The sequence below is a fragment of the Mustela nivalis genome, assembly GCF_964662115.1.
Source record: "Mustela nivalis genome assembly, chromosome: 5".
Taxonomy (NCBI): Eukaryota; Metazoa; Chordata; class Mammalia; order Carnivora; family Mustelidae; genus Mustela; species Mustela nivalis.
The window spans coordinates 69,790,058-69,810,347 of record NC_139024.1 but is presented as its reverse complement, the minus strand read 5'-3'; the positions used below and the strand labels follow the sequence as shown (position 1 = coordinate 69,810,347).

General features: G+C 42.1%; 1 protein-coding gene across 1 annotated transcript in view; it reads left to right on the top strand.

Annotated features, from left to right (window-relative positions):
* The first annotated feature begins 8,438 nt into the window (after nucleotides 1–8,438).
* TMEM200A (transmembrane protein 200A) overlaps nucleotides 8,439–20,290 on the top strand; it is an 81,012-nt gene continuing 69,160 nt past the window's right edge. The window contains exon 1 of the mRNA XM_082730721.1: nucleotides 8,439–9,435. The gene's annotated coding sequence lies outside the window, so the exon portion shown is untranslated. The remainder of the gene's footprint in view (nucleotides 9,436–20,290) is intronic.

The window sequence follows — 20,290 nt, the reverse complement described above, 5'->3', positions numbered from 1 at the left end:
TTAACTGAGCCACTCAGGCACCCAGGCCGATTTTTTTTTTTTAATTGTGTTATGTTGTCACCATATCATACATCATTAATTTTTGCGGTAGTGTTCAATGATTTATTGTTTGTGAGTAACAACCAGCGAGGCTAAGGCTTATTCCACTTAGATATACTCCTCAAGCATCTGCCCCTAGAGAAGACTTTGCTGATGCCTCTACGTAAAACTACAGTCCTGCTCCAAGATCACTCTCTAGACTCTTCCCCTGCTTACGTCTTCAAAGCACTTATCACTTCCTTTTGTTACACTTTGTATGTAATGATTTTCTGCCCCTCTGAGATCTGAATCATTAATGGTAGAGATGGCTGGGCCAGAACAAGGCCTGGTACACAGTAGTAGGAGCTCATGAGGAATGTGTTGAATAAAAGAACAGTTTTTATCATAAGATTATACTTACTGTCCTTCCCATAGATGGTACCAGAGGCCCTAACAGCCTATTGGTTTTCTCTCTCCCCACCCCCCAATGGTGAAGTTCATCAAAATGAACTTCAGTCCAAAATATCAGTCCTTTGCCTTTTGCCTGGTATGTTCCCTTGCCTGTGGAACTGTGGGGAAGAAATAAGAGGGCAATCAAATACTTACTGGTTTGCAGTAATTAATTCATATTTCAGATGCTCTCAAACCCGAGTGACTCATCTCTATGTTGCTTAGCTTCTAATTTTGCGAGAGATTCACAAATAATCTCATCAAAATATTCCTTTTGCTGAGGAAAGTGGATTTTTACCTTTATATCTACTGTGTGCCATGAACTAGAGCATATGTCAAAACATTAGATGGGAATTCAGAACTTCTTTGCTATTTTGTGTTTTGTCTTTAAAAGTCCCTGTAATTTTATAATTTTTCTCATAGGTCATCTTTACCTTTCAATAAAAAAAAAATCTTTCCTCCATTGTCCAGCAAAATTGTGGATCCAGTAAGCAGGTCCTCATTAATCTCTTGATTTGCAAAAGCTCTGGCAAGCCACCTGTGTTCTCACTACAACCATTCACTGGAAGACAGTATTTTTGCATTGAAGGGTATTGAACAACAAGACAGGAGACCTGTATCCTTATTCTAACCCTAAAATTTGTTAGTTGTCAGACTCTGGGCCAGGTAAACTCTTTGAGCTCCAACATTCCAACGTGTACCTTCTCTTTCAAGGTTAAAAAAGTAATTTCAAATCCTCTGTTGGGTAACTGACCAGTCTGTGAGTAACTGTTGGGTAACTAACCAGTTGGGTAACTGTACCAGTCTACTGGTACACTATACTTTATAAGACATTGTAAGAGAGCATTGTTCTTGAGTATATTTGGGTAAACATTGTAAAAGCATAGTTCTTGGATTTTTTGGTTGGCACACATTAACTTTTGTTTAAGTAATTAATGAGGAAGCAGACAGGAAAATAAAAGAGCTACTTTGACATGCATTTGAGGAATGAGGTTTTATTTTGTCAGTAGGAAAAGGAATGCTATATGAGGCATCAGGCTGGTTAATAGGGTTAATTTCTCTCATAGCAATAACATGTCACTTTCTGTTTTTTAAGTCATTTAAAAGTTACTAATCAAATATTCTATGACAAAAATTTGCGTTCTCTCATGGAGGCAGAAGAGTATAATTAGATAATGCTCTTGCTAGCAAGATGTCAAATAATCAAGCAACCATTACCTTGCCTTTTGAAGTAAATTATTCTTTCATACAATGAGAAGATGGAAATATAATGAAGCTGCAGATTGATTGCATTTGCCAGAAAGTCCTGAAGAACTTTCTTTCAGGAAGCTTTTAATTCAGATTGCACATCTCCAGTAAGGATTCCAAAAATTCTGTATTTTAGTTGATGAATTATAAGGTTAAATCTGGTATTTAAATTTGTTATTGTGTGTGTATATGCCAGGTTTGAAGAAAAGTCTGAAAATATGAACACAAACTTCCTACATATGTCATTTATCAGTAAGATCCATCTGTTGCTAGGTCCATAGTTACAGAGAAAAGTCTTAATGATTGTTATTGTTATTTTAAGAATATTATTATAAAATTGATACAAGTCATTATAAAAAAATTAAAGGAGCAAAATTGTATAAAATAAAAATTAGAATGAGTTTAGTTTCATTCCCCACTGATAGTCTCTGTTAATATTCTGGTATGTATCCTTCCACGCCTAACACCTTTAGACACACACACACACACACACACACACACACACATTTTAACAAAGATGGGTTTCCACTATCCAAGATATTCCACAACTTCTTTTCTTGCTTAGCACTATCTCTTTGACATTCACTCCTATAGGTGAATATGGATCTTTTCTGTTTAGGGCTACATGGTATTCCAATGTGTCAACATATCATAACTTGACAATCTCCTACTGATGAGCTTTCCCATTTTCACTGAAAGACAACTAAAAGTCCTTGAGAACTCCAAATCTGGCATCAGCCTGCATGGCTCATAAACCCAGTTCCTCTACTTACTAACTTGTGTAAGTCACTTAACCTCTATAGTTCTCAGTTATTTCAGCTGTAAAATGGGGAGAAAATTCGTACTTAATCTAGAAGATTTTTGTGAAGAGTTAATAGATATAAAAAGATTAAGAATTGTGCCGACCTCAAAGTAAGTACTATATGAAGGTTTGCTATGATATTTCTGTTAACCATGGACAATACTGCAATCTACTGCTTTAATATATATCTGAATTTTTAACTCTTGAATAAATCAGATGTTTTTGAGGACACAGAATTTAAACCATGGTGAAAATAGCAAATGAACTCTTAGTCTTCATTTCTTATTTAGCAGAAGAATGAACAGAAAAGGCAGCACACGGCTCTGCTCATTGAATACTGGTCCTAGACAGTGTAAATAAAAATATGTACTTTCTGAAGCTCTCAAACTCATCATTATTCCCAATGTCCTGGTTCATTCCATCACCTTCCCTTACCTAGGCTATTATAAAAACCTCCAACATTTTTGTCTGCCTGCTTCTGAATTTCTTACCCCTTCCACAAAACCTCTACCACTTCTGTCAAAAAGACATTCTAATGTTCCCTAATGTCTCCAGGTTAAAACCTAAATTTCTTAACCTGGAGATCGGAGCCCTTTGTGAGCTGGTCCCGGTCGAACTCTCCAGATTCCTTTTGATAGCTCTGGCTTCCTTCCACACTTCTGCCATACTGGGTTTACCTACCCTCTTCTGAATGTCCCACACTGTTTTCTTCTCTGGAAATTGCACATACAGTTCTGTCTCTTTGAATTCTGCTCACCCTTACCCCCCTAGTCCATCCTTTGAAGACTCTTAGTCTTTTAAGACCAATATCCTGTATCCCCATGTCTTTGAAACCTCCTTTGAACTCTAGCTCCCCAAAGGATTTCTGAGAACCCCTATTTTATATCATCATTTTTTACCCCTATTAGGGCACTTTTCACATTGTGATTGTATGCTTATAAAAGTGCCAAAACACACCAGACCACAATACATATAAGGAAAAGGACTCCTCTCACTCTTTTTTATATGACCCTAATTGAATATAATGTCCAGTACATTATGTGAATGCTTTTTCAATTAATGAATGAACAATCCAAAACAGAATTTCTATTCATAAATTATTATAAGACTGTTCCTTTAGGTGGGGAGGTGTGGTAAGGCTGGGGAAATTCATCTACTTCCAGGGATAGGCTACAAGCTCTCCAATAACCACCTGGGGACATTAAAGCAGCCTAACATGAGTTATGTTAGTGAATGCTGAATAAACCTTCGACTAGGAATAAAAAGATCCAGGTTCTAGTCATGCCCTTACCACTCTCTAGTTACATGATCCTGAGATAGACAATTTACTTGTGTTCATTAACTAAAATAATGAGGGAGCTGAAAGAAATGATATCTAAAGTATTTCAAAGATTATTTTTTCCAATAATTTAAAACAATGGATATAGTGCCTAAAAGAAGACTTGGCCTGCTCAAGTTCATTACAGCTTATTCCCTTGTGGAAACAGGTGTTTCCAGATCAACAATGGCACAGTGAGCAATGATCCCAAGTGTCAAAACTCATTAAATGACTATTGTAATAGAACAGATGATCAGGTTTGACATTTCTTTTGAAAAATGAATGTGTCAACATTTCCTCATGTTTTGAAATAAGTGTGTGAAAGGGTATTCCCAGGGATCCTAAATAGCACAATTTTAAACTGCATTCTATTTTATCAACATCGTGGTTTCATTAGAGACTATACATAAGTGTAAACAGTTACTGTTTACAAAGTCAGCTGTACATGTGTACAGATTTTTGTTGGTAGTAGAATTAAGGCATCTAGATATTTATAAACATTTTAGAATTCAAAATACCAAGTCATCTTGTTCCAATTTAATAAAAACAGATCTCATATAATTGTCAAGAAAGAACATACCCTTCTTTGCTCTAGATCATAATTATGGGTGAAGACAGAGAATATGGTGGATATTAAAATCTCATTTTATTAATTAATTCAATCTGTATGTACTATGATTTGGTTGAGCAGAAATTATTAGTATGTATGCATGTGTGTATGTATCTATGTATTTATATTTACTTATTAGAAATAGAGGGAAGGGCAAAGGGAGAGGAAGAGAGGGAATCTTAAGCAGACTCCATGCCCAGTGCGGAGTCCAACGTGGGGCTCGATCTCATTACCCTGAGATCATGACCTGAGATGATATCAAAAGTTGGCTGCTTAAATGACTGAGCCACCCAAGCACCCTCACTGAGCAGAAATTAAAGACTAACTTGTTATACAATAAATTTTTACAATGCCCAAGAGTGTGATGCCAAGATGGCAGCCGTCAGGGTGACTGAGACACTTGTTAAACATCTGCTATATGCCAGGCTAAGTGCTTTACAAATACTATTTTATTATCATTGAATCCTTAAAATGGCATTATAAGGACGTCCTATAATTATTGACACTTTATGGATGAGGACAACAGAGATCAGAGTGGTCAGTACAAGTTGAGATTTTAGCCCTGTTCTTTGATTCAAAAGCTATGCTCTTTGCATAACACCACACTACCATCACCAAATAAAACATAGCTAAAAACGCAGGATTTCAGCTGTGCCTCAGGAAGGGATTGAAAAGAAGAGTAATATAAACAAAGCCCCAGGATATTTACAAGGTAATATGAATGGCGTCCTAGTGCAACACTTCTCAAATTTTAACAAGCTGAGGAATCATTTGAGGTTGTTGTTAATTGTGGAATATGATCTCCAGTAGGTTTGGGTTGAAGCCAGAAATTTGCTATTCTAACAATTTTCTGTGCTGACCACACTTTGAGTAGCCCAGCACTGATGCATGATTGGTTCAGTACCATGGACAGTGGAACAGGTGGGTTACTATTCAGCCAAATCTCTAACATCTTCTGTGAGTAAATTCTTGCAATAAAATATACAATCAGAAACTTCCTGAGAAAATACTTCCTGGATTGCCAGCCATAAGATGATCTTTCCTTACATATAGGTACAAATCTGTTCACAAGAAGGAACTGGAGTTTTCGGAGAAAGAGAGTCTGTCCCCCAGTTTGTATTTTTGAAGGGTATACTGCTAGTGCTCCTCAGGTAAACATAAGCTAAAGAGGTTTATCATAAAATAAGGGGGTTAATACAGAATTTATAAAATATTTAAGTATTAGTATCAGCTGCAAAGTTATAAAACCTCTATTTGAGAGGGGTTAGTACTCTCACTTGCATGTTTAATGAAGAGAAGTAAACATCTTTCTGCAGCTAAATATACTGAACTATTAATCAATTATACAAAATGAGAAAGAAAGATTAAAAATATGGCAGAGTGCTATTCAAAATCACAGTGAAATAAAATGACTTTAAACATTTCTTTGTAAATGTATTTCTATTACCTTTTTCTTTTCCCTGTATTTCTTCTACCTTGTTCCAAATTTTAAAGATAAAATCAGATAGATCATTTTCTTTAATTGACTTTGTCCTTTTATACCCCTTATTTTGAAACAGCAACTATGGCTTCCAGCCAGATACCTTGGGGATCTTAAGACTATCAATTTATTTCACAGCTGGAGCAAAACAATTCAGATAAGAATCTAGGAAACAATTGCATTTGTTTTCCATTGAAGATATTTTTTTATTTTTTGGTTGAGAACCTCGTCTCATGTCTGGAGATGCTATGGGCTACATTTATGACAAAAGAAAATGGTATAATCACACATAAACTTTCTGACAAGCCTTCCCTTAGCCTTGTTATGTGTTCTACTTAATGATATTCTTGTTATTCCAATGTGTATTTTCAAAATGAATTTACTAAAAATGTGTTGATATCCATTGAGCTTACATTTTTAGTATATCAAGAGTGAAGATTGAAATCTCTGTATTTCAAAAATTTTCTCGTTAATTTTTGATACCACAGGAAGAGTCTCTATGTTTGTGTATGTGTGTGTGTGCTTCAATATGTATTGACAATCTAAGTCATAGGTGAGAGAAGTCTTATATATGTTGTTTCATTCAATTTGCACAGAAACAGTTTGAAATAGGTACTTTGTTCCTACTTAAGGAATGGGAAAAATGAGGTTTGAAGTCCCTCTGTCAGTTGTGCTTGTAGGTAGTTGAGCTTGAATTACAGAGATGAGTGCTCTCTTCCTACATGCACACTTATAAGATGGGCTTGTTCTAGTGGAAATTTACAAACCTCATAAGGACGGAGCAAAAATTTTAAGTGTGAAGTGCAGTGCAGCCTGATGGTGAGAGGTCCCCATCCATTACTTCAAAAGCAGATACAGAGCTAAATTCAAAATCCATTACCAGTGGTGTTATCCTCACTGGGCTTTTTTTCAGATGGACAGACGCTGGCCATTAGCAAAGATTAAATAATTTACCTGGGCTTGCCTTGAGCACTCAATGCCAGAAAAGAATTTGTAACTAATATCTAGGGAGTTGCTTGGTCTACTGAATTGTAGATAATCCCCTATTTATAAAACATCTTATCTCTATCTTTTCTGAGACAAGTAGTAATTATTTTTAAAAGAAATATAAATAATTCCCTTTTGGTAGTCTCATGCAGTCCGTCTCTGCTGCAGCTTCTTCTTTGGTTGAATCACTGAAATCTAACTTCAGAAATGAGGAATCATCAGCATCCGTGGCCATAAGAATGGGATTTTTTTTTTCCTTTCATAATCCTTATCCCTTCCTCTTTGAGAAAGGCTCAGCTATTCAATGTGTAGGATGGATAGATGGGCATTTGAAATGTTTTACCACTTGTATTAGATGCAATGTCATGTTTGATGATCTCTGTGGACACTGTGAACTTGTTATTCATTCCCTGGGAACCCAGTGAACACAACCAGGTGATGTCTACTCTCAGAAGCTTTATAGAAAAATGTGGCTTTATAAATACAGAGCTACAACTATAAGAAAGGCCCAGTGGAATCACATTCCTTTGGTGAGGTGCCTTGACAAATGTGTAAGAAAACAAAGAGAATTAAGCAAGTGGCTGTGGGCTAAAGAGTTATTGCTTCAGGTGGGGTAAAAATAAAATTACAGATGGTTTACTGGGGTGACTTATTTCTTCAGCTCCCTCCCTACTCCTTTAGTTTTTTGGTTTTAACATTTTTCGAAAATTTTAGTAAAAATGCCAAGTCTTCAAATTCTTCTAGTCAAGACAGGAAGACGGGACCAAAAGAAACCTATTTCCACAGTCTCTTCTCATTGCCACACCTGAATTGCAAAATTTGGGGTTTTGCATGGAATCCCTATCCCTCCCTCCCCTGTCTTAAATACACAACCACACTTCACCGGATGCCATACTTGCTCTCCGATCCATTACCTAAAATACATTCAGGAGACGCACAGGTGTACCCCACTGCAAGTGCTGGCACTGATGTGCTGCGCACATGCCGGTGTCATGGCTGGAAAAGTAATCCAGAGTTTTACATGAAACCTTATTTACTGAATTGACCTGCATAGAATAAAATCACCACTCTGTCTCTTCCAAATTGGAGTTAATTATCATATCATTTTACTCCATGACTAGGGCAATCTCCACTCACTGGAAGTTAGGGAGCAAGGAGGAGTAACCTGTACCCCTCATTAACTTTGATGTTTGGAGTTCAACATCAGCACCGTTCTTCGAAGCACTCAGCGGTCTGGTTCGCCCTTATCCCTCCTGCCCATAACTCTCACCCCCAAGCCATCTCACACAGTTCCTTCCGGGGCCCACCCGCGGCTAATCCATTGGGCGCTCTGGGCGGTGTACACAGAAGGGGCGTTTGCAGAGCCGGCTGGGAGCCGAGTGTGGCTCCGCTCGCGCAGCGCCGGCGCAGCCCGCCAGGGGGACCCCGACCCGCCCAGGCGGCGTCTGATAAAAGAGTCTGAGGGGCGTGGGGCCGCGGCGCCTGCTCCAGGAAACCCGGGCATCCGCAGGGACTCCCCTATTGCTCCAGTGGACTGGCGGGGCTGGGACCTCGGCTCTGGGACCTGCGGCTGCACCGCAGAAAGAGGCGTGCCCCACGGGTGGGTGTGTCCGTTTCCACCCGCTGGCCTTCCAGCCCGGAGAAGAGCTCCTGAAAGGGGGTATTTTGTCCCCCAAGACAGGTTTTGTCTTCGGTAAACCCGGATCCAGAAGTGTAACTTTGCGGCCGGGTCACGCGTTGGGCCTTTGGGGGGCCCTGGGAAGGGGAGAAGCGGATCTTGTTGGCATCCTCCAGGAGGAGGCGGGCTGCGAAAGCGAGGGCAGCAGGGCTGGGGGAGTTCCCACGGGCGGTGGGAGGCGGCGAGATTGGCTCCGACCCGGGTCCCGACCGTGCGGTGACGCTCCTGGAAGCTCGCCCCGCCCCCCACCCCAGCCCCCAGTCCCCAGCCCGCCTCTTCCCTGATTAGGGCGTGAGGGGTGGTTGGGATCTGTCTGGACGAGAGCAGAAAACTTTTACCCTCAAGGCCCCCGGGTCCCTTTTGTCTTTCTTGGAGGCGGCGACGACTCCGGAGCGGCGAGTCCCTGCCTCCCGGCCGGCGCGCTGCGCCCGCTGACCTCCGAGGGCAAGAGCGCTCGGGCTCCTTGCGCTCGATGGCGGCGGCCAGCGGCCCCGCGACCCGCGGCGGGCACCGGCAGCAGCTCGGCCCGCGCCCCGAGACCGCCGCCGCCCCCACGGCGCGGGGGTAAGGGTCGCCCCCCACCCTCCGCTGCCGGTCTCCCGCCCTCGCCGCCCGCCCCCTCGCCTGACTCATCCGCCCGCGGTGGCCGCGCCGCGTCCGCCGCCCGAGCCCAGCCGGGATGGGGAGGGAGCCCGCGGCTGCCGGCGGCTGCGGAGACTCCCGCTGACGCCCCCGAGCCCGCCGCCTCCGCCGCTCGTCTGAAGAGGAGCCCGACGTCCCAACTGCTCCTGCAGTGAGAGTCCGGAGAGACCCCCGGACCCCTGAGGCCGCGCGTTCAGGACAGGTGAGGGGGGGAAGGGAAGGTGCTGTCGGGGGGCGGGGAGGTGGGTGGGCAGCCGCGGCAGCCGCAGAGGGGCGCTTCTTCACCCCCACTCCCCGCTGCTTCAGTCGCCCGAGTTAGGGTAAACGTTGTCTCCCGAAGTTTGGGAAATAAACCAAGTCCGCCATCAGTTTCGTACTCCCCAGCCCTCGGAGCGCAAGGGAAGCTTTGCGGGGCAGCCTCCGGGAGCCCGGAGCCTCGGAGCGCCTGACTAGGCTTCCCCGAGCTACACCCTCCTTTGTCTCCGTTCCAGAGAGTCAGCATTCTCGGCGAAGACGTCCTCGGCGTCAGTTTATAGTAGTCCCTGGCAGGAGCGAAGTGTGTAGTCAGGGTTTCCTAAAGCAATACCTGGGAATATCTACATGGGCAAAATGGAGAGGCAGAGCGATTATTTGCCGATTTCAGCATTACTTTTCTCCCTATATAGTCACATAGTCCGTCCTTCAGAAAAAGAACTGAGGCTTTGCAAGATTTGCTTCATTAATCATTCTTCTGCTATAATTAATTATCCACGGCAGCATTTCACACTGTGTAGGTGTAAGCTCTCTTTGTCTATTTACTACCTTTCGATTTAGATGGAGAAGTGTATGTGTGTGACACATGTAATAAAAAATAATTCATTATTCAGTACCAGGCACCAGTGATGACAGAAAGTCAGAAGCTTCACATATGTGTAATTTACTAATTGGAGTCTATCCCAGTACACCTGGGTCTGGTGTATTTCAGAACTACATATGTTGCATTAAAGTGTCTCTGAACCTTGTGGGTTTTTTTTTGTTTGTTTTTTTTTTTTTTTTCTTCTGAAGATCTTTAGAAGTAGTCGTGGACAACTGTATGCATAGAAAATATTTAAGGAATCGACATCTGTTCTTATTTGTCAGTAAGAATATTGAACTCTTTTGGTTTTGCCGTCAAACCAAGTTCCGAGCTACACTTTCTGGAGTGCTCTATGCATAGGTATTACCAGTTCGCTGTAAAGCCTATTTACTTTGATGGTTTATCACGCCTTGCATTGTAGACATACTTATTATCAATTGACCTTCAGTTTGTTATTTGGCTGCCGATATGCGAATATTTTACCAATTTGTGAAAAATAGGCTAGATTTTGAAACTTTTTAAACCCTCGTTTTTCCACTACTGTTTATCTGGGCAGAAGCATCTGCTTGTAGTTTCATGGTTTTCAAACAGCTTAAGTGAAGGAAAGGAGTCCCTCTAAACAGAAAATAATGTTTTCATTAAGTGGAAACTATAGTTAAAGGTCTCAGCAATTTAATGATACAGGATTTTTTTTAACTCTTAAAAATATATACTGAGGTGTTAGAAATGATTTATGCTAACCAAGTCCTACTAGTGAGCTCATAATTATGGGATGATTTAGCTATAATTTGTAACCCTGGTTATAATTAGCTTTGTATCCTAGGCTGGGAAAGCCTTCAGTGAAAGAGGGAGTTGTTGCGTGGGAAGTCTCTGTGTGTGATTTCCAGGCGGTCGGCACAGAAAGGCTTTACCTGTTGCTTCAGAGTCGGGTCCAGGTAAAAGCCATGTGGTATCCCAAAGGCACCCATAATCAAAAGGAATTCTTCAAGAAGGCTCATTGTAACGAGGGATGGCTGCACTTGTTATTTTAAGTTGGAAGAATTGTTAGTGAAGCTTTTGAATGCTCCCAGAGCTAGATTGCTATAGTTGGACTTGTGTGGTTTCAGAATTTTGACAACAGCTCGCTGGGAGGAGAAGATAACCACTGACACATAGGGGGAGTGAATCTGAACCGATTGTGTTAATTTATTCATTGCCCTGAAGATTATCAGCATAAAGGGAAAGAAATTCATATTGACCTCAGGAAAATAGATAAAAACAAGGATAGAAGCAGATGTCACCTTTTGCATTTCTTAGGCAAAATTAGTAGAAGATAAATTCATAAGTCCTCATAATAATGCACTTATTAAACAGAATATAGCATCTAAAGGGAAGACACTTTCAAAATAAATTTCATTTATTAATACTCTCCCTAAATAGGAGACAGCATAGGAAGTCTTCCTCAAACAAAATGCTTTTGGAAAACAAAAACAAAAGCAGAACTTGTATAAGGACCAAAAAGCACATCTGCAGTGAGATGGACCCTTCATTTTATTAAGGGATAGATGATGTGCAGTTTTGGTAAGTGTGTTTGGTTCAGAACTTAAGATAGGATTTGTCTGCTCATGTCTGATTTTTACCCAAGCACTCAGAGAACACGGATGATCACATGTTGGATGTATTCCTGTGGACTGGCTGATGGACTGCAAGGTAACCTCTCCCATGGGAACTTGAAGTCTGGTGTGGAGAGGTCTGGAAAGTGTGCACAGATCACTGAGCATCTGGGATGGTCCTTGAGCAGCAGGGCACTGGTGCACACAGTGTGGTGGGTTGCAAAGGACTCTGGATGGGGGCTTGGAAAAACCCAAGTTCTCCTGACTAAGCCACTGAATGAGTGGCCCTGAATATGTAACTTGGCCTTCAAGGGCTTCTACACCCTCATCCTCTCATCGACAGATTGAGGGTTTCGGACCTGTGATCTTCTGTCTCTTTAAAGTGCTGTGTGATGAGTCTTGATGGAATTGAGAGGGAGAAGCCAAAGTGTAATTTGGGAAGGGTGCAGTTAATAGAGTTGCGCAAAGGAAGACGGGCAAGACATGTCCATGCTGGACACATGGAAAGGGTAATAATGATGCTAATACGAGGTAAAGGAGATCTGACCGATCATTGATTATCTGAGCTTATAATACATAATAAATAATAAATGCCAACTTTCGCTGAGTATTGGACAGATTTTGATGAATTTTCACAAATAATGGCAATTGATTTTTCACAACATGCCCAAGAGGTAATGAGAGCAGAAAGGTGAGGAAGCTGGGAAAATACTACAAAGCACATGTGTTCCTGTATGCCCCGTTGCCTTTCTGCAGACTTATAGAGATAGGAGAAGCTGCAACGTGCTTTGGAAACCTTGTGTTCGTGGGATAGAGAGATAAGGTGGGTGTCTGATTTTAGTGGAGGTTCAACTTTCTGAGTAAAAATTTAGTTTACATTCTGAAAGTTAAGTCTCTAAGAGAGCGAAACCTCCTGAAATGTCGTGATTTCTGTTGCTGATGTTTAGTCTGATTCTTTCTGTGTGTTTCCTCCCCACCTCGCCTCCCTCCCTTTCCCCAGCAAGAATTCTGGGGATTTGACTATTTACGGAGTCATTGGTAAGACTCTTCAAAGAGTTTTGAGTGCGGCTGGGAAAAGGAAACTCTCCTGTGAAGGCAGGGATTGGCAAGGGGTAGGGGGGTTGTTGTATTGCGAATGGGATGGATGCTAGGAGCAAGTTGTGATTTTTTTTGTCCCTGGGGGTGAAATTACACAGGAGCCAAAAGAATATGAACAAGGCGTGAAGATATGGATCTCTCCATTCCCTCCTGTGGTGCCCTCCTCTCTGCCTGAAGAGATAGAACATCAGGGATGGGCAGGTGCCCCTACGCAGCGTCCTTGGCCAAGGGAGTTGGTCAGGCTTCGTTATATGTGTGAGGAACCTCTATTTAACTATGTTATACAAAAAAGGATTTATTGGCTCATATGACTGGAAAATGCAGCAAGATGGACCTTGCTTCAGTCGTGGCGAGAACCCAGAGGCTCACGTGGGCTTTGTAAGGGCTCTTTCTCTTTCTCCGTATTTCTCAGCTCCTTGCTCTCTGGGTCAGCTTCATTCTGAGGCCCCTTCCTATGTGCTGGGAAAGCTGACTATCAAGTAGTTCCCATCCTGCCTTTTTAGGCTTTTGAGCTGTAGAAAAGAGAGGTTTTGTCTCTTCCAGGTCCTGTTCATAGACATTTCCTTCAAGGGCTCTGACTGGCTCTATATCAGTCCACATCCATCAGAGAGTTGCAGTCTTGAACTAGATCATGTGCCCCACACTGTGTTCATGGTGGTGGTGGTAGGGTGAGGAGGCAGAGGCTGGCGGGGACACCATGATGGGCAATCGTGTCAAGATCCCTTAGAGGTGTGGTTCTCTGAATCTACCGATGTGGTCAATCAAAAACAACATGTCTGCCACCGAGGAGAATTGTCCCCTCCTTTTTCAGGACAGACCCCCTGAACAGTGGTGTGGAGTTTGCACATGGAGGCAGCTCAGGTGCCCAAGACCATACCCATTATAAAAATGGGACCCTCCTCCCAACCAAGGCAAAGCCCAGTGATGAAGTAATACCCCTTGTGTCTAGACTTTGCTGAAAGAGGTGTGGTTGCAGGATATTTCTGGCTGAGGAGGCCACCATTTATCTGTATCCATGTACTTTTAGTAAATATCCCTGTGCTTTATTTCCAGCCTAGCCATTTCATGATCAGAAGCCCTGGTCATCTAAAGATCATCAAATTGGAGACCCCCTCCTTTAGGGACTACCCGTCTAGCAAATGTTTGAACAGGAAAGTGAAGTGATGAACATAGTACCGTTATTCATGGAGGTTCCCTGAGTTCATGGGAGTAGGGCAAGGGGGAGGCAGCAGGCATAGGTTAGAGTTACCACTTAGGACCTAAATCCTAAGATGATAGGTACCAAATTAGAATATTGGGAGGTGTGCATGACATTATGAGTCTGGTAAGGACATATGACTGGATAAAGGACATTCTGTGTTGACATGCGAGGAATGAATGGATCTGGAAGATCAGTGGGAGGTAGTAGGTGACATGGCTGTGTGCTGTGGGTAGGTATGTGGTAACTGGCTATGTAGAAAGGAGGCCAATGGTCATGGTGAGTCCAATGGGCACGATGTTTATGCATGTAGCACTGACATTTATTGGGGACCTACCTAGTATGCCAGGTCCTGCGTTACATGTTTTGAATTCACCATATTCTTTAAATCTCATAAAAACCGTCTCCGGTGAGAACACTGGAAGTTAGGGAGTAATAATTTGCTCAAGGTTATGTGGTCATGAAGCTGTAGCACTGGGATTCAAACCCTGACCGTCCAAAACAAATGCCCCTACTTCAATAAACTGCCGTACTACCCCTCAAGGCCACGGTCAGAGTCCTCTAGGTGAGGTGAAACTGAAGGTCGGGGCTTCTACTAAGCAACTAAAGTGACAGAAGTTCCAGAGGGGATGGAATAGAGGTCGTGAGGGCACAGGTGCAGAGCACCCATGCTCCAGGGAAAAAAGGACAGGATTGCCAAACCGAGAATAGAACAGACCTAGATTCTTGGTTTGGGGTTTGGGGTGGAGCAAGGGAAGTGGGGGTGGTATCAGGAAGTCGAACAGGTGAGCCCATAAGTACAACAACTGGGGCTTGATTGTTGGTCTGAGAACAGGAACTCTGCCATCTGCCCTGCTTTAAACGCCTTCCTGGTGTAAGGCAGGAAGAACACACATTGGGCACCTCCTCAGAGGGAAACAGGATACTACTAGTTGTCAGGCACCGCTAGGAAAAAAGGAGCTAACGTTTGTGGAGCACCTGCCACGTGCCTTAGATACATAATCTCCACCAAATCTTTATTACAGTCCTGGGAGGGTAAATATCAGGCTTTCTTTTCCTTTTCTTTGTCTTTCTTTCTGTCTGTCTGTCTTTCTGTCTTCTTTCTTTCTTTTTTCTTTTTCCCTTTGAGCCAGGAACTAGAGGCTTAGAAAGGTTAGATGATCTTCCTGAGCTCCTGGAGCCAGACTGGAGAGGAAGGCGCTGTCATGGAACCCCAGTTCTGTCTGAATCTAGACCTCATTCTGGATCTTCAGGGAGTCATCCCGGCCTTGGCAGGCAAGGTCAATGTCAAGTCTGGGGACTAGAAATGGGGAAGTCAGCAGGGCCTGTGGTTGTGAAGGGAGACTGAGAGCTGACTTGCAGTCATCAGCACTGAGAGGGGAGCAGGTCATCCGGAGGGGGCTGTCCAGCAGGATTATATCCGGCTTTGGCCAAGAACTCATAATCCGCTAGGTTTTACCCCTTCGAGCAGGATCTCTGTCATTCTGCAGGACAGATACGTCAGCAAGTCAGATGTTCGGAAGGCTTAATTTTAGTCACTGATTTCTGTTGAAGAGAAGGGACCTCTGCCAGCTGCCTTGGCCTGAATTTACCTTGATATGGACAGGTACTTTGTCCTGAAATATGATGAGTAGATACATAGAGAGAGAGGGAGGGGAGGGAGTCAGGAAGGAAGAGCACGAGCGGACACGGAATGTTGTAGGCATATGAAACACATTCCAGCTACAAAGGTCTATCCTTGAAGATACACTGAATGAAACTGCTTACTGACTGAACAGCAGTGACATTATGTTATTCCCCAGTAAATGCAAGATCAAACTATTATCTGCTTAGACGCGTGACTGTGGATTTCATTATGTGCAGTGGGCTGTGTGTATACATATATACACATACAAACACACACACGATAAGTAGAAAGGAGTGTGAAGGTATATAAAAATTTATATTTCAGGCATATTTGTGAGAACTCAGACCTATTTGAGGAGGTAAATATAATTATCCATAACATTTTTAAAGCAATACAATAAGACAAGGTGATTTTAGAGTTAGAAAGATTTTTCAGAGTGCAATCAACATCATAGTGCTGGCTAGTATTATGAAATATAAACTTAATAGTAGCAGTTGAACTAAATGTTATGAAGACAAAAAAGAATGGAACCTTCTAACACCTGAAAGGCCAATCCAGGGAGGCTTCCAGGAGGAAGTGAGTTCTGATGACAATATATGAGCAGAGAGTGAGAGGAGAACAGTGCAGGTAGGATTAAGAACTTACTAATGCTCTCTGACCAGAAAGCACCAGAAGTAACCCTTGGTGGAACAGGTTGGGGCTGCTACTTGTTTAAGCAAGGGAGAAGGCACACACCATAGGGAAACACAGAGGGTCTCAGTAAGAGGGTGTTAGAAATTACTTATAAGATTTTAAGATTTGAGTTTATGTTATACGATTTGGGGAAGGTTTAAAGAAGCAGGGCTTCTGCTCTGATTGAAGCAGGAATAATCCTGTGATTTTCTATCTCAGTAAGTCTTAACTGACGTAGCCAAAACTAGAGAGGTTAATGCAATAACTGGCAAAGAAGCAGCAGTCCCTGATGAGCCCGATTAGGGGGACATCGGTCACACTAGGGGTTAGACAGTGTCCATATTTCTGTTTGTCAGAACAGAAATATGTTCAGGTGTGATTACAGAGTGGCCTTGTTTCTGTCCTGAGCCGTCGTGACCACAGAGGGGCCTTGTCTGGTGTTGATGTTCCATGAAATCGTTTCCGTCTGACAGGAGGACCTCAGGGCCTGGTTGGGAAGGCCAGGCTCTGCTCCTTCCTAAGCTGGAAATGATATCTCAGATTGTTTCTGATTCCAGATACCAAGATTTCTAGCACAAGAGGGTCCTGTTCGTGAATGTTTCTCTTGGGGGCTACGGAGGTGGCTTTCTTCCTAGACCGTAAAACGTATTTAACAGAATTTATCAAATGCCACTGCTTACTAGTTACTCAGCTAGATCCTGTGGATGTCAGGATGCCAAGAATCTCAAGAATTTCATAAGCTAAAGGGAGAGCCAGAGGTAAACCGATGATTGCAGTACCCTGAAATCAAGCTGGTAGAGATACTAGAATCGGTAAAGCATATTAGAGGCTCCTCAGGTAAAAGGAGCGAGGACAAGGAGCCAGCTTTTTGGCAAACGGCGAGCGAGTCACAAAGGTGCAGATAGGTTGGCAGCCGCTGAGGAATATTTTCCTTTTTGAGAATCAGCATCTTGGTGCTGACATGCAGGGTGAAGCCAGGGAATTTCAGTATTCTCTGCGCTGATGGAGGGATAGGAGACACACAAATTTGGGCTCACTTGGCAAACCACGGATCAGATCAGCTCTGTGACCTTTGTGTGCACGTTTTAGTAATAAAGTAGGGTTTCTTAGCATTTCTGAAGAGATCTTCTTATTTCTTATCATCAAAGCAATGCACGCTCCCAATAGAAACTTTAGAAAATACATGAAGTCTAACAAATCAGACTATAATCCCCTGGCCCCAAAGTACCCATCAGATTTTGACATTTTCTTCCTCATTTTTAATGAATTTTTTCCCATAGTTATTAACATCTTGCAGCCTGCTCTGTTGGCTTAACCTTATGTCCTAAATATTTTCCAACGCCTCGGCAAGCTTTATTAATGTCTGTATAATATTTGATTATGTGGATATAGCCCAATTTATTAAGGGTTCTCTTAAAATTGGACTTTTAGATGGTTTCCAAATACCTGGCATTATAAGTGGCATTTTGATTAAATCTTTGTTCAAATTTCAGATTATTTCTCTAAGATTCATGGAAGAGGCTAATTCCTGGGTCAAAGGGTATGGCTGTTTTAAGTCTCTTGATACTTAATGCAAAACTGATTTTCAGAATAGGTAAATTTGTAATTGACAGTGCATGGAAATACCCCCTTCATCAACTAGGGTTCTGTGTATTTTTTTAAAATAAGAAAAGTCGCCATTTCAAAATGAGTAGCAATTTTTGTTAACCACGTACTTGGTTTCCTTGTTATAAAAAAAACCCTCTCTTTTGGAATCTAGATCGTTAAAATATTGTGATAAACCATTCAAGTTTTAAATATGTATTTACACACATTCCTGATTATACATCTAGATAGAGGCACAAGGCAGAGAGCAGATTAGCTTGTGAGTAACTTTTTTTTAAATCATAAAATGCAAAACTTGTAAGGGTGCTCTTCAGACCATGTTGTGGAAAACTTTCTGAGCCAGAGCCCACTTTGCTTAGTATGCCCTGGCCTCCTCTGTGTCTGTAGCTCGGTGGGATGTTGTAACTCTTGTGCTCATGGTCCCTACACTGTGCAGAGGGGCCGTAAGCTAAGGAAGGCAAACCTGTTCCTGTTCTGTTGGTGGCTGTGTTCCCAGTAGGGAACTCTGGACCAGGTTGACCAGTAGGCAGAATGTGAGGGCCCAGATAAAATGTGAAGACGCTTGAGGTTTTCCAGAACACCTGCTCTCTAAAACCGCTGATTCCCCTCCAATAAGCCGAAGATTCTGAATTTTGAACCTTCTGATTTTGCTCCCTTTTCCAGAAAAAAAGCCAGTCACATCCTAGTATCTAGCTTTCATAGTGAGAAACTTTGACTCATTCCCTAAGAAGGCAGAATTTGCATCTTAGTTAAACCTCTGCAGGTGTTTTTTCTTATCCAGAAATATTTCCTGCGATTGTAAAAGAACTATTAAACTTCCTATCGCAGTCCATTTGACGTGGGTTTTGAGTTTTGAGTGCCATTTTCAATATTTTCACAGCTGCCATTTTTCTACAAAAATAATACACAACTAAAATCAAAAGACTTCTGATTTTCTTCTGAAAGTTGAGGAAGAACATTATAGCATTATAACTCCGTTTTCTTTTACGGATCTCTCTCAGTAACTTTGCACATAATTATTTTCTTTCATTTATTCAACAAATTGTGACTTAGTGAGCTTCATTCAGAAGTTGCCGCCAAGTTATACTGACGACCCATTTGGTCAAATGCAAGGCATATCCTGTACGATGATGTAGAAAACCATGTGGGAAAGCAGGACCCCTTACTTACGGATGGGATATGCATGGGATAGTCAATTCAAGCTGTGTAGGAAGTTCATTAATTAAAAATTGATGCAATTACCTAGGTGATGGCAGCTGGGAATAGAGTAGGGCTCAGAGCCAAGGTTGTGGTGAGGGTGCATTCTAGATGGGGGAGACAAACAAGGTGGGTTCGGATGCGGAAGGGGCTGTGAGGAGATCAGATGGTCAGGGTAGACCTTTCTGTGTTTAAGGCATCTTGGCTCGTGCTCGCTTTGGCAGCACATATACTAAGGCATCTTGGCTCATACGTGCAAGATAATAAGAGCCAGCCTTGCATATTGGGGGTCGGGGGAGAGGAGGGAAGGCTTCATTCTCAACGTGCTTGGAAGTTACGAGAAGGTTTTTCCTTTGAAGCCTGATGTTTGAGACCATTTATTAAAAGTAGGGGGTTGGGAGCAAAAACACCCATCACTTTAGAAACCCAAGGTGTGCCATACATCATTCCATGGCTGAAGACATTCCATATTTAGTATGTCCCTCTTCAAAGACTGTTTCATATAAATAAAACATTAAATACTAATATAAATATAGTCCTCTCTGTAGAATATAAACAGCTCAGTCAGTCTACTGTGCTTTTTTTTTGTTGTTGTTGTTGTTATGTGAAACCTAAATTTTTAACTGTGGCTCATATAGTGACGTGTATGCATTTAGTAAATGTATTAATCATATTTGATCTTCTATGATGTCAGGAGAAGAAAGCCACTGTATGATATAAAACACAGACTCTTTAGTAAAAGACTAAATCATTTCTCTGAAAATATTTAGATAAAGTGTTAACTTTATTCTGAATATTAATAATATATATATTTTAAGGATTTATTTGTTTGGGGGGGACAGAGGCAGAGGGAGAGGAAGAGAGAATCTCAAGCCGACTCAGAGCTCGATCCCACCACCCTGAGATCATGACCCAAGCCGAAATCAAGAGTTGGATGTTTACCTGACTGAACCACACAGGAGCTTCTGAATAATAATAACATTTGAAAATGATAGGGTGTTAAAAAATGAAATATTGAAAATAAAAATAAAGTTCACAAATATAATTATCTTCTGTACATCGTCCCCACCCTCGTACCTGTGCCATATAGGTAGAAATCTCTGGGAAGTCCTCATGGTGGTCTTTTCACACCTTCTTTGACACATGTGGAAATCCCTATGTATTTTGTGAGTCTTCCAATCCTTGAACTAATCTCTATCCACAACTAACTCTATCCAACACCTGCGTAATTGA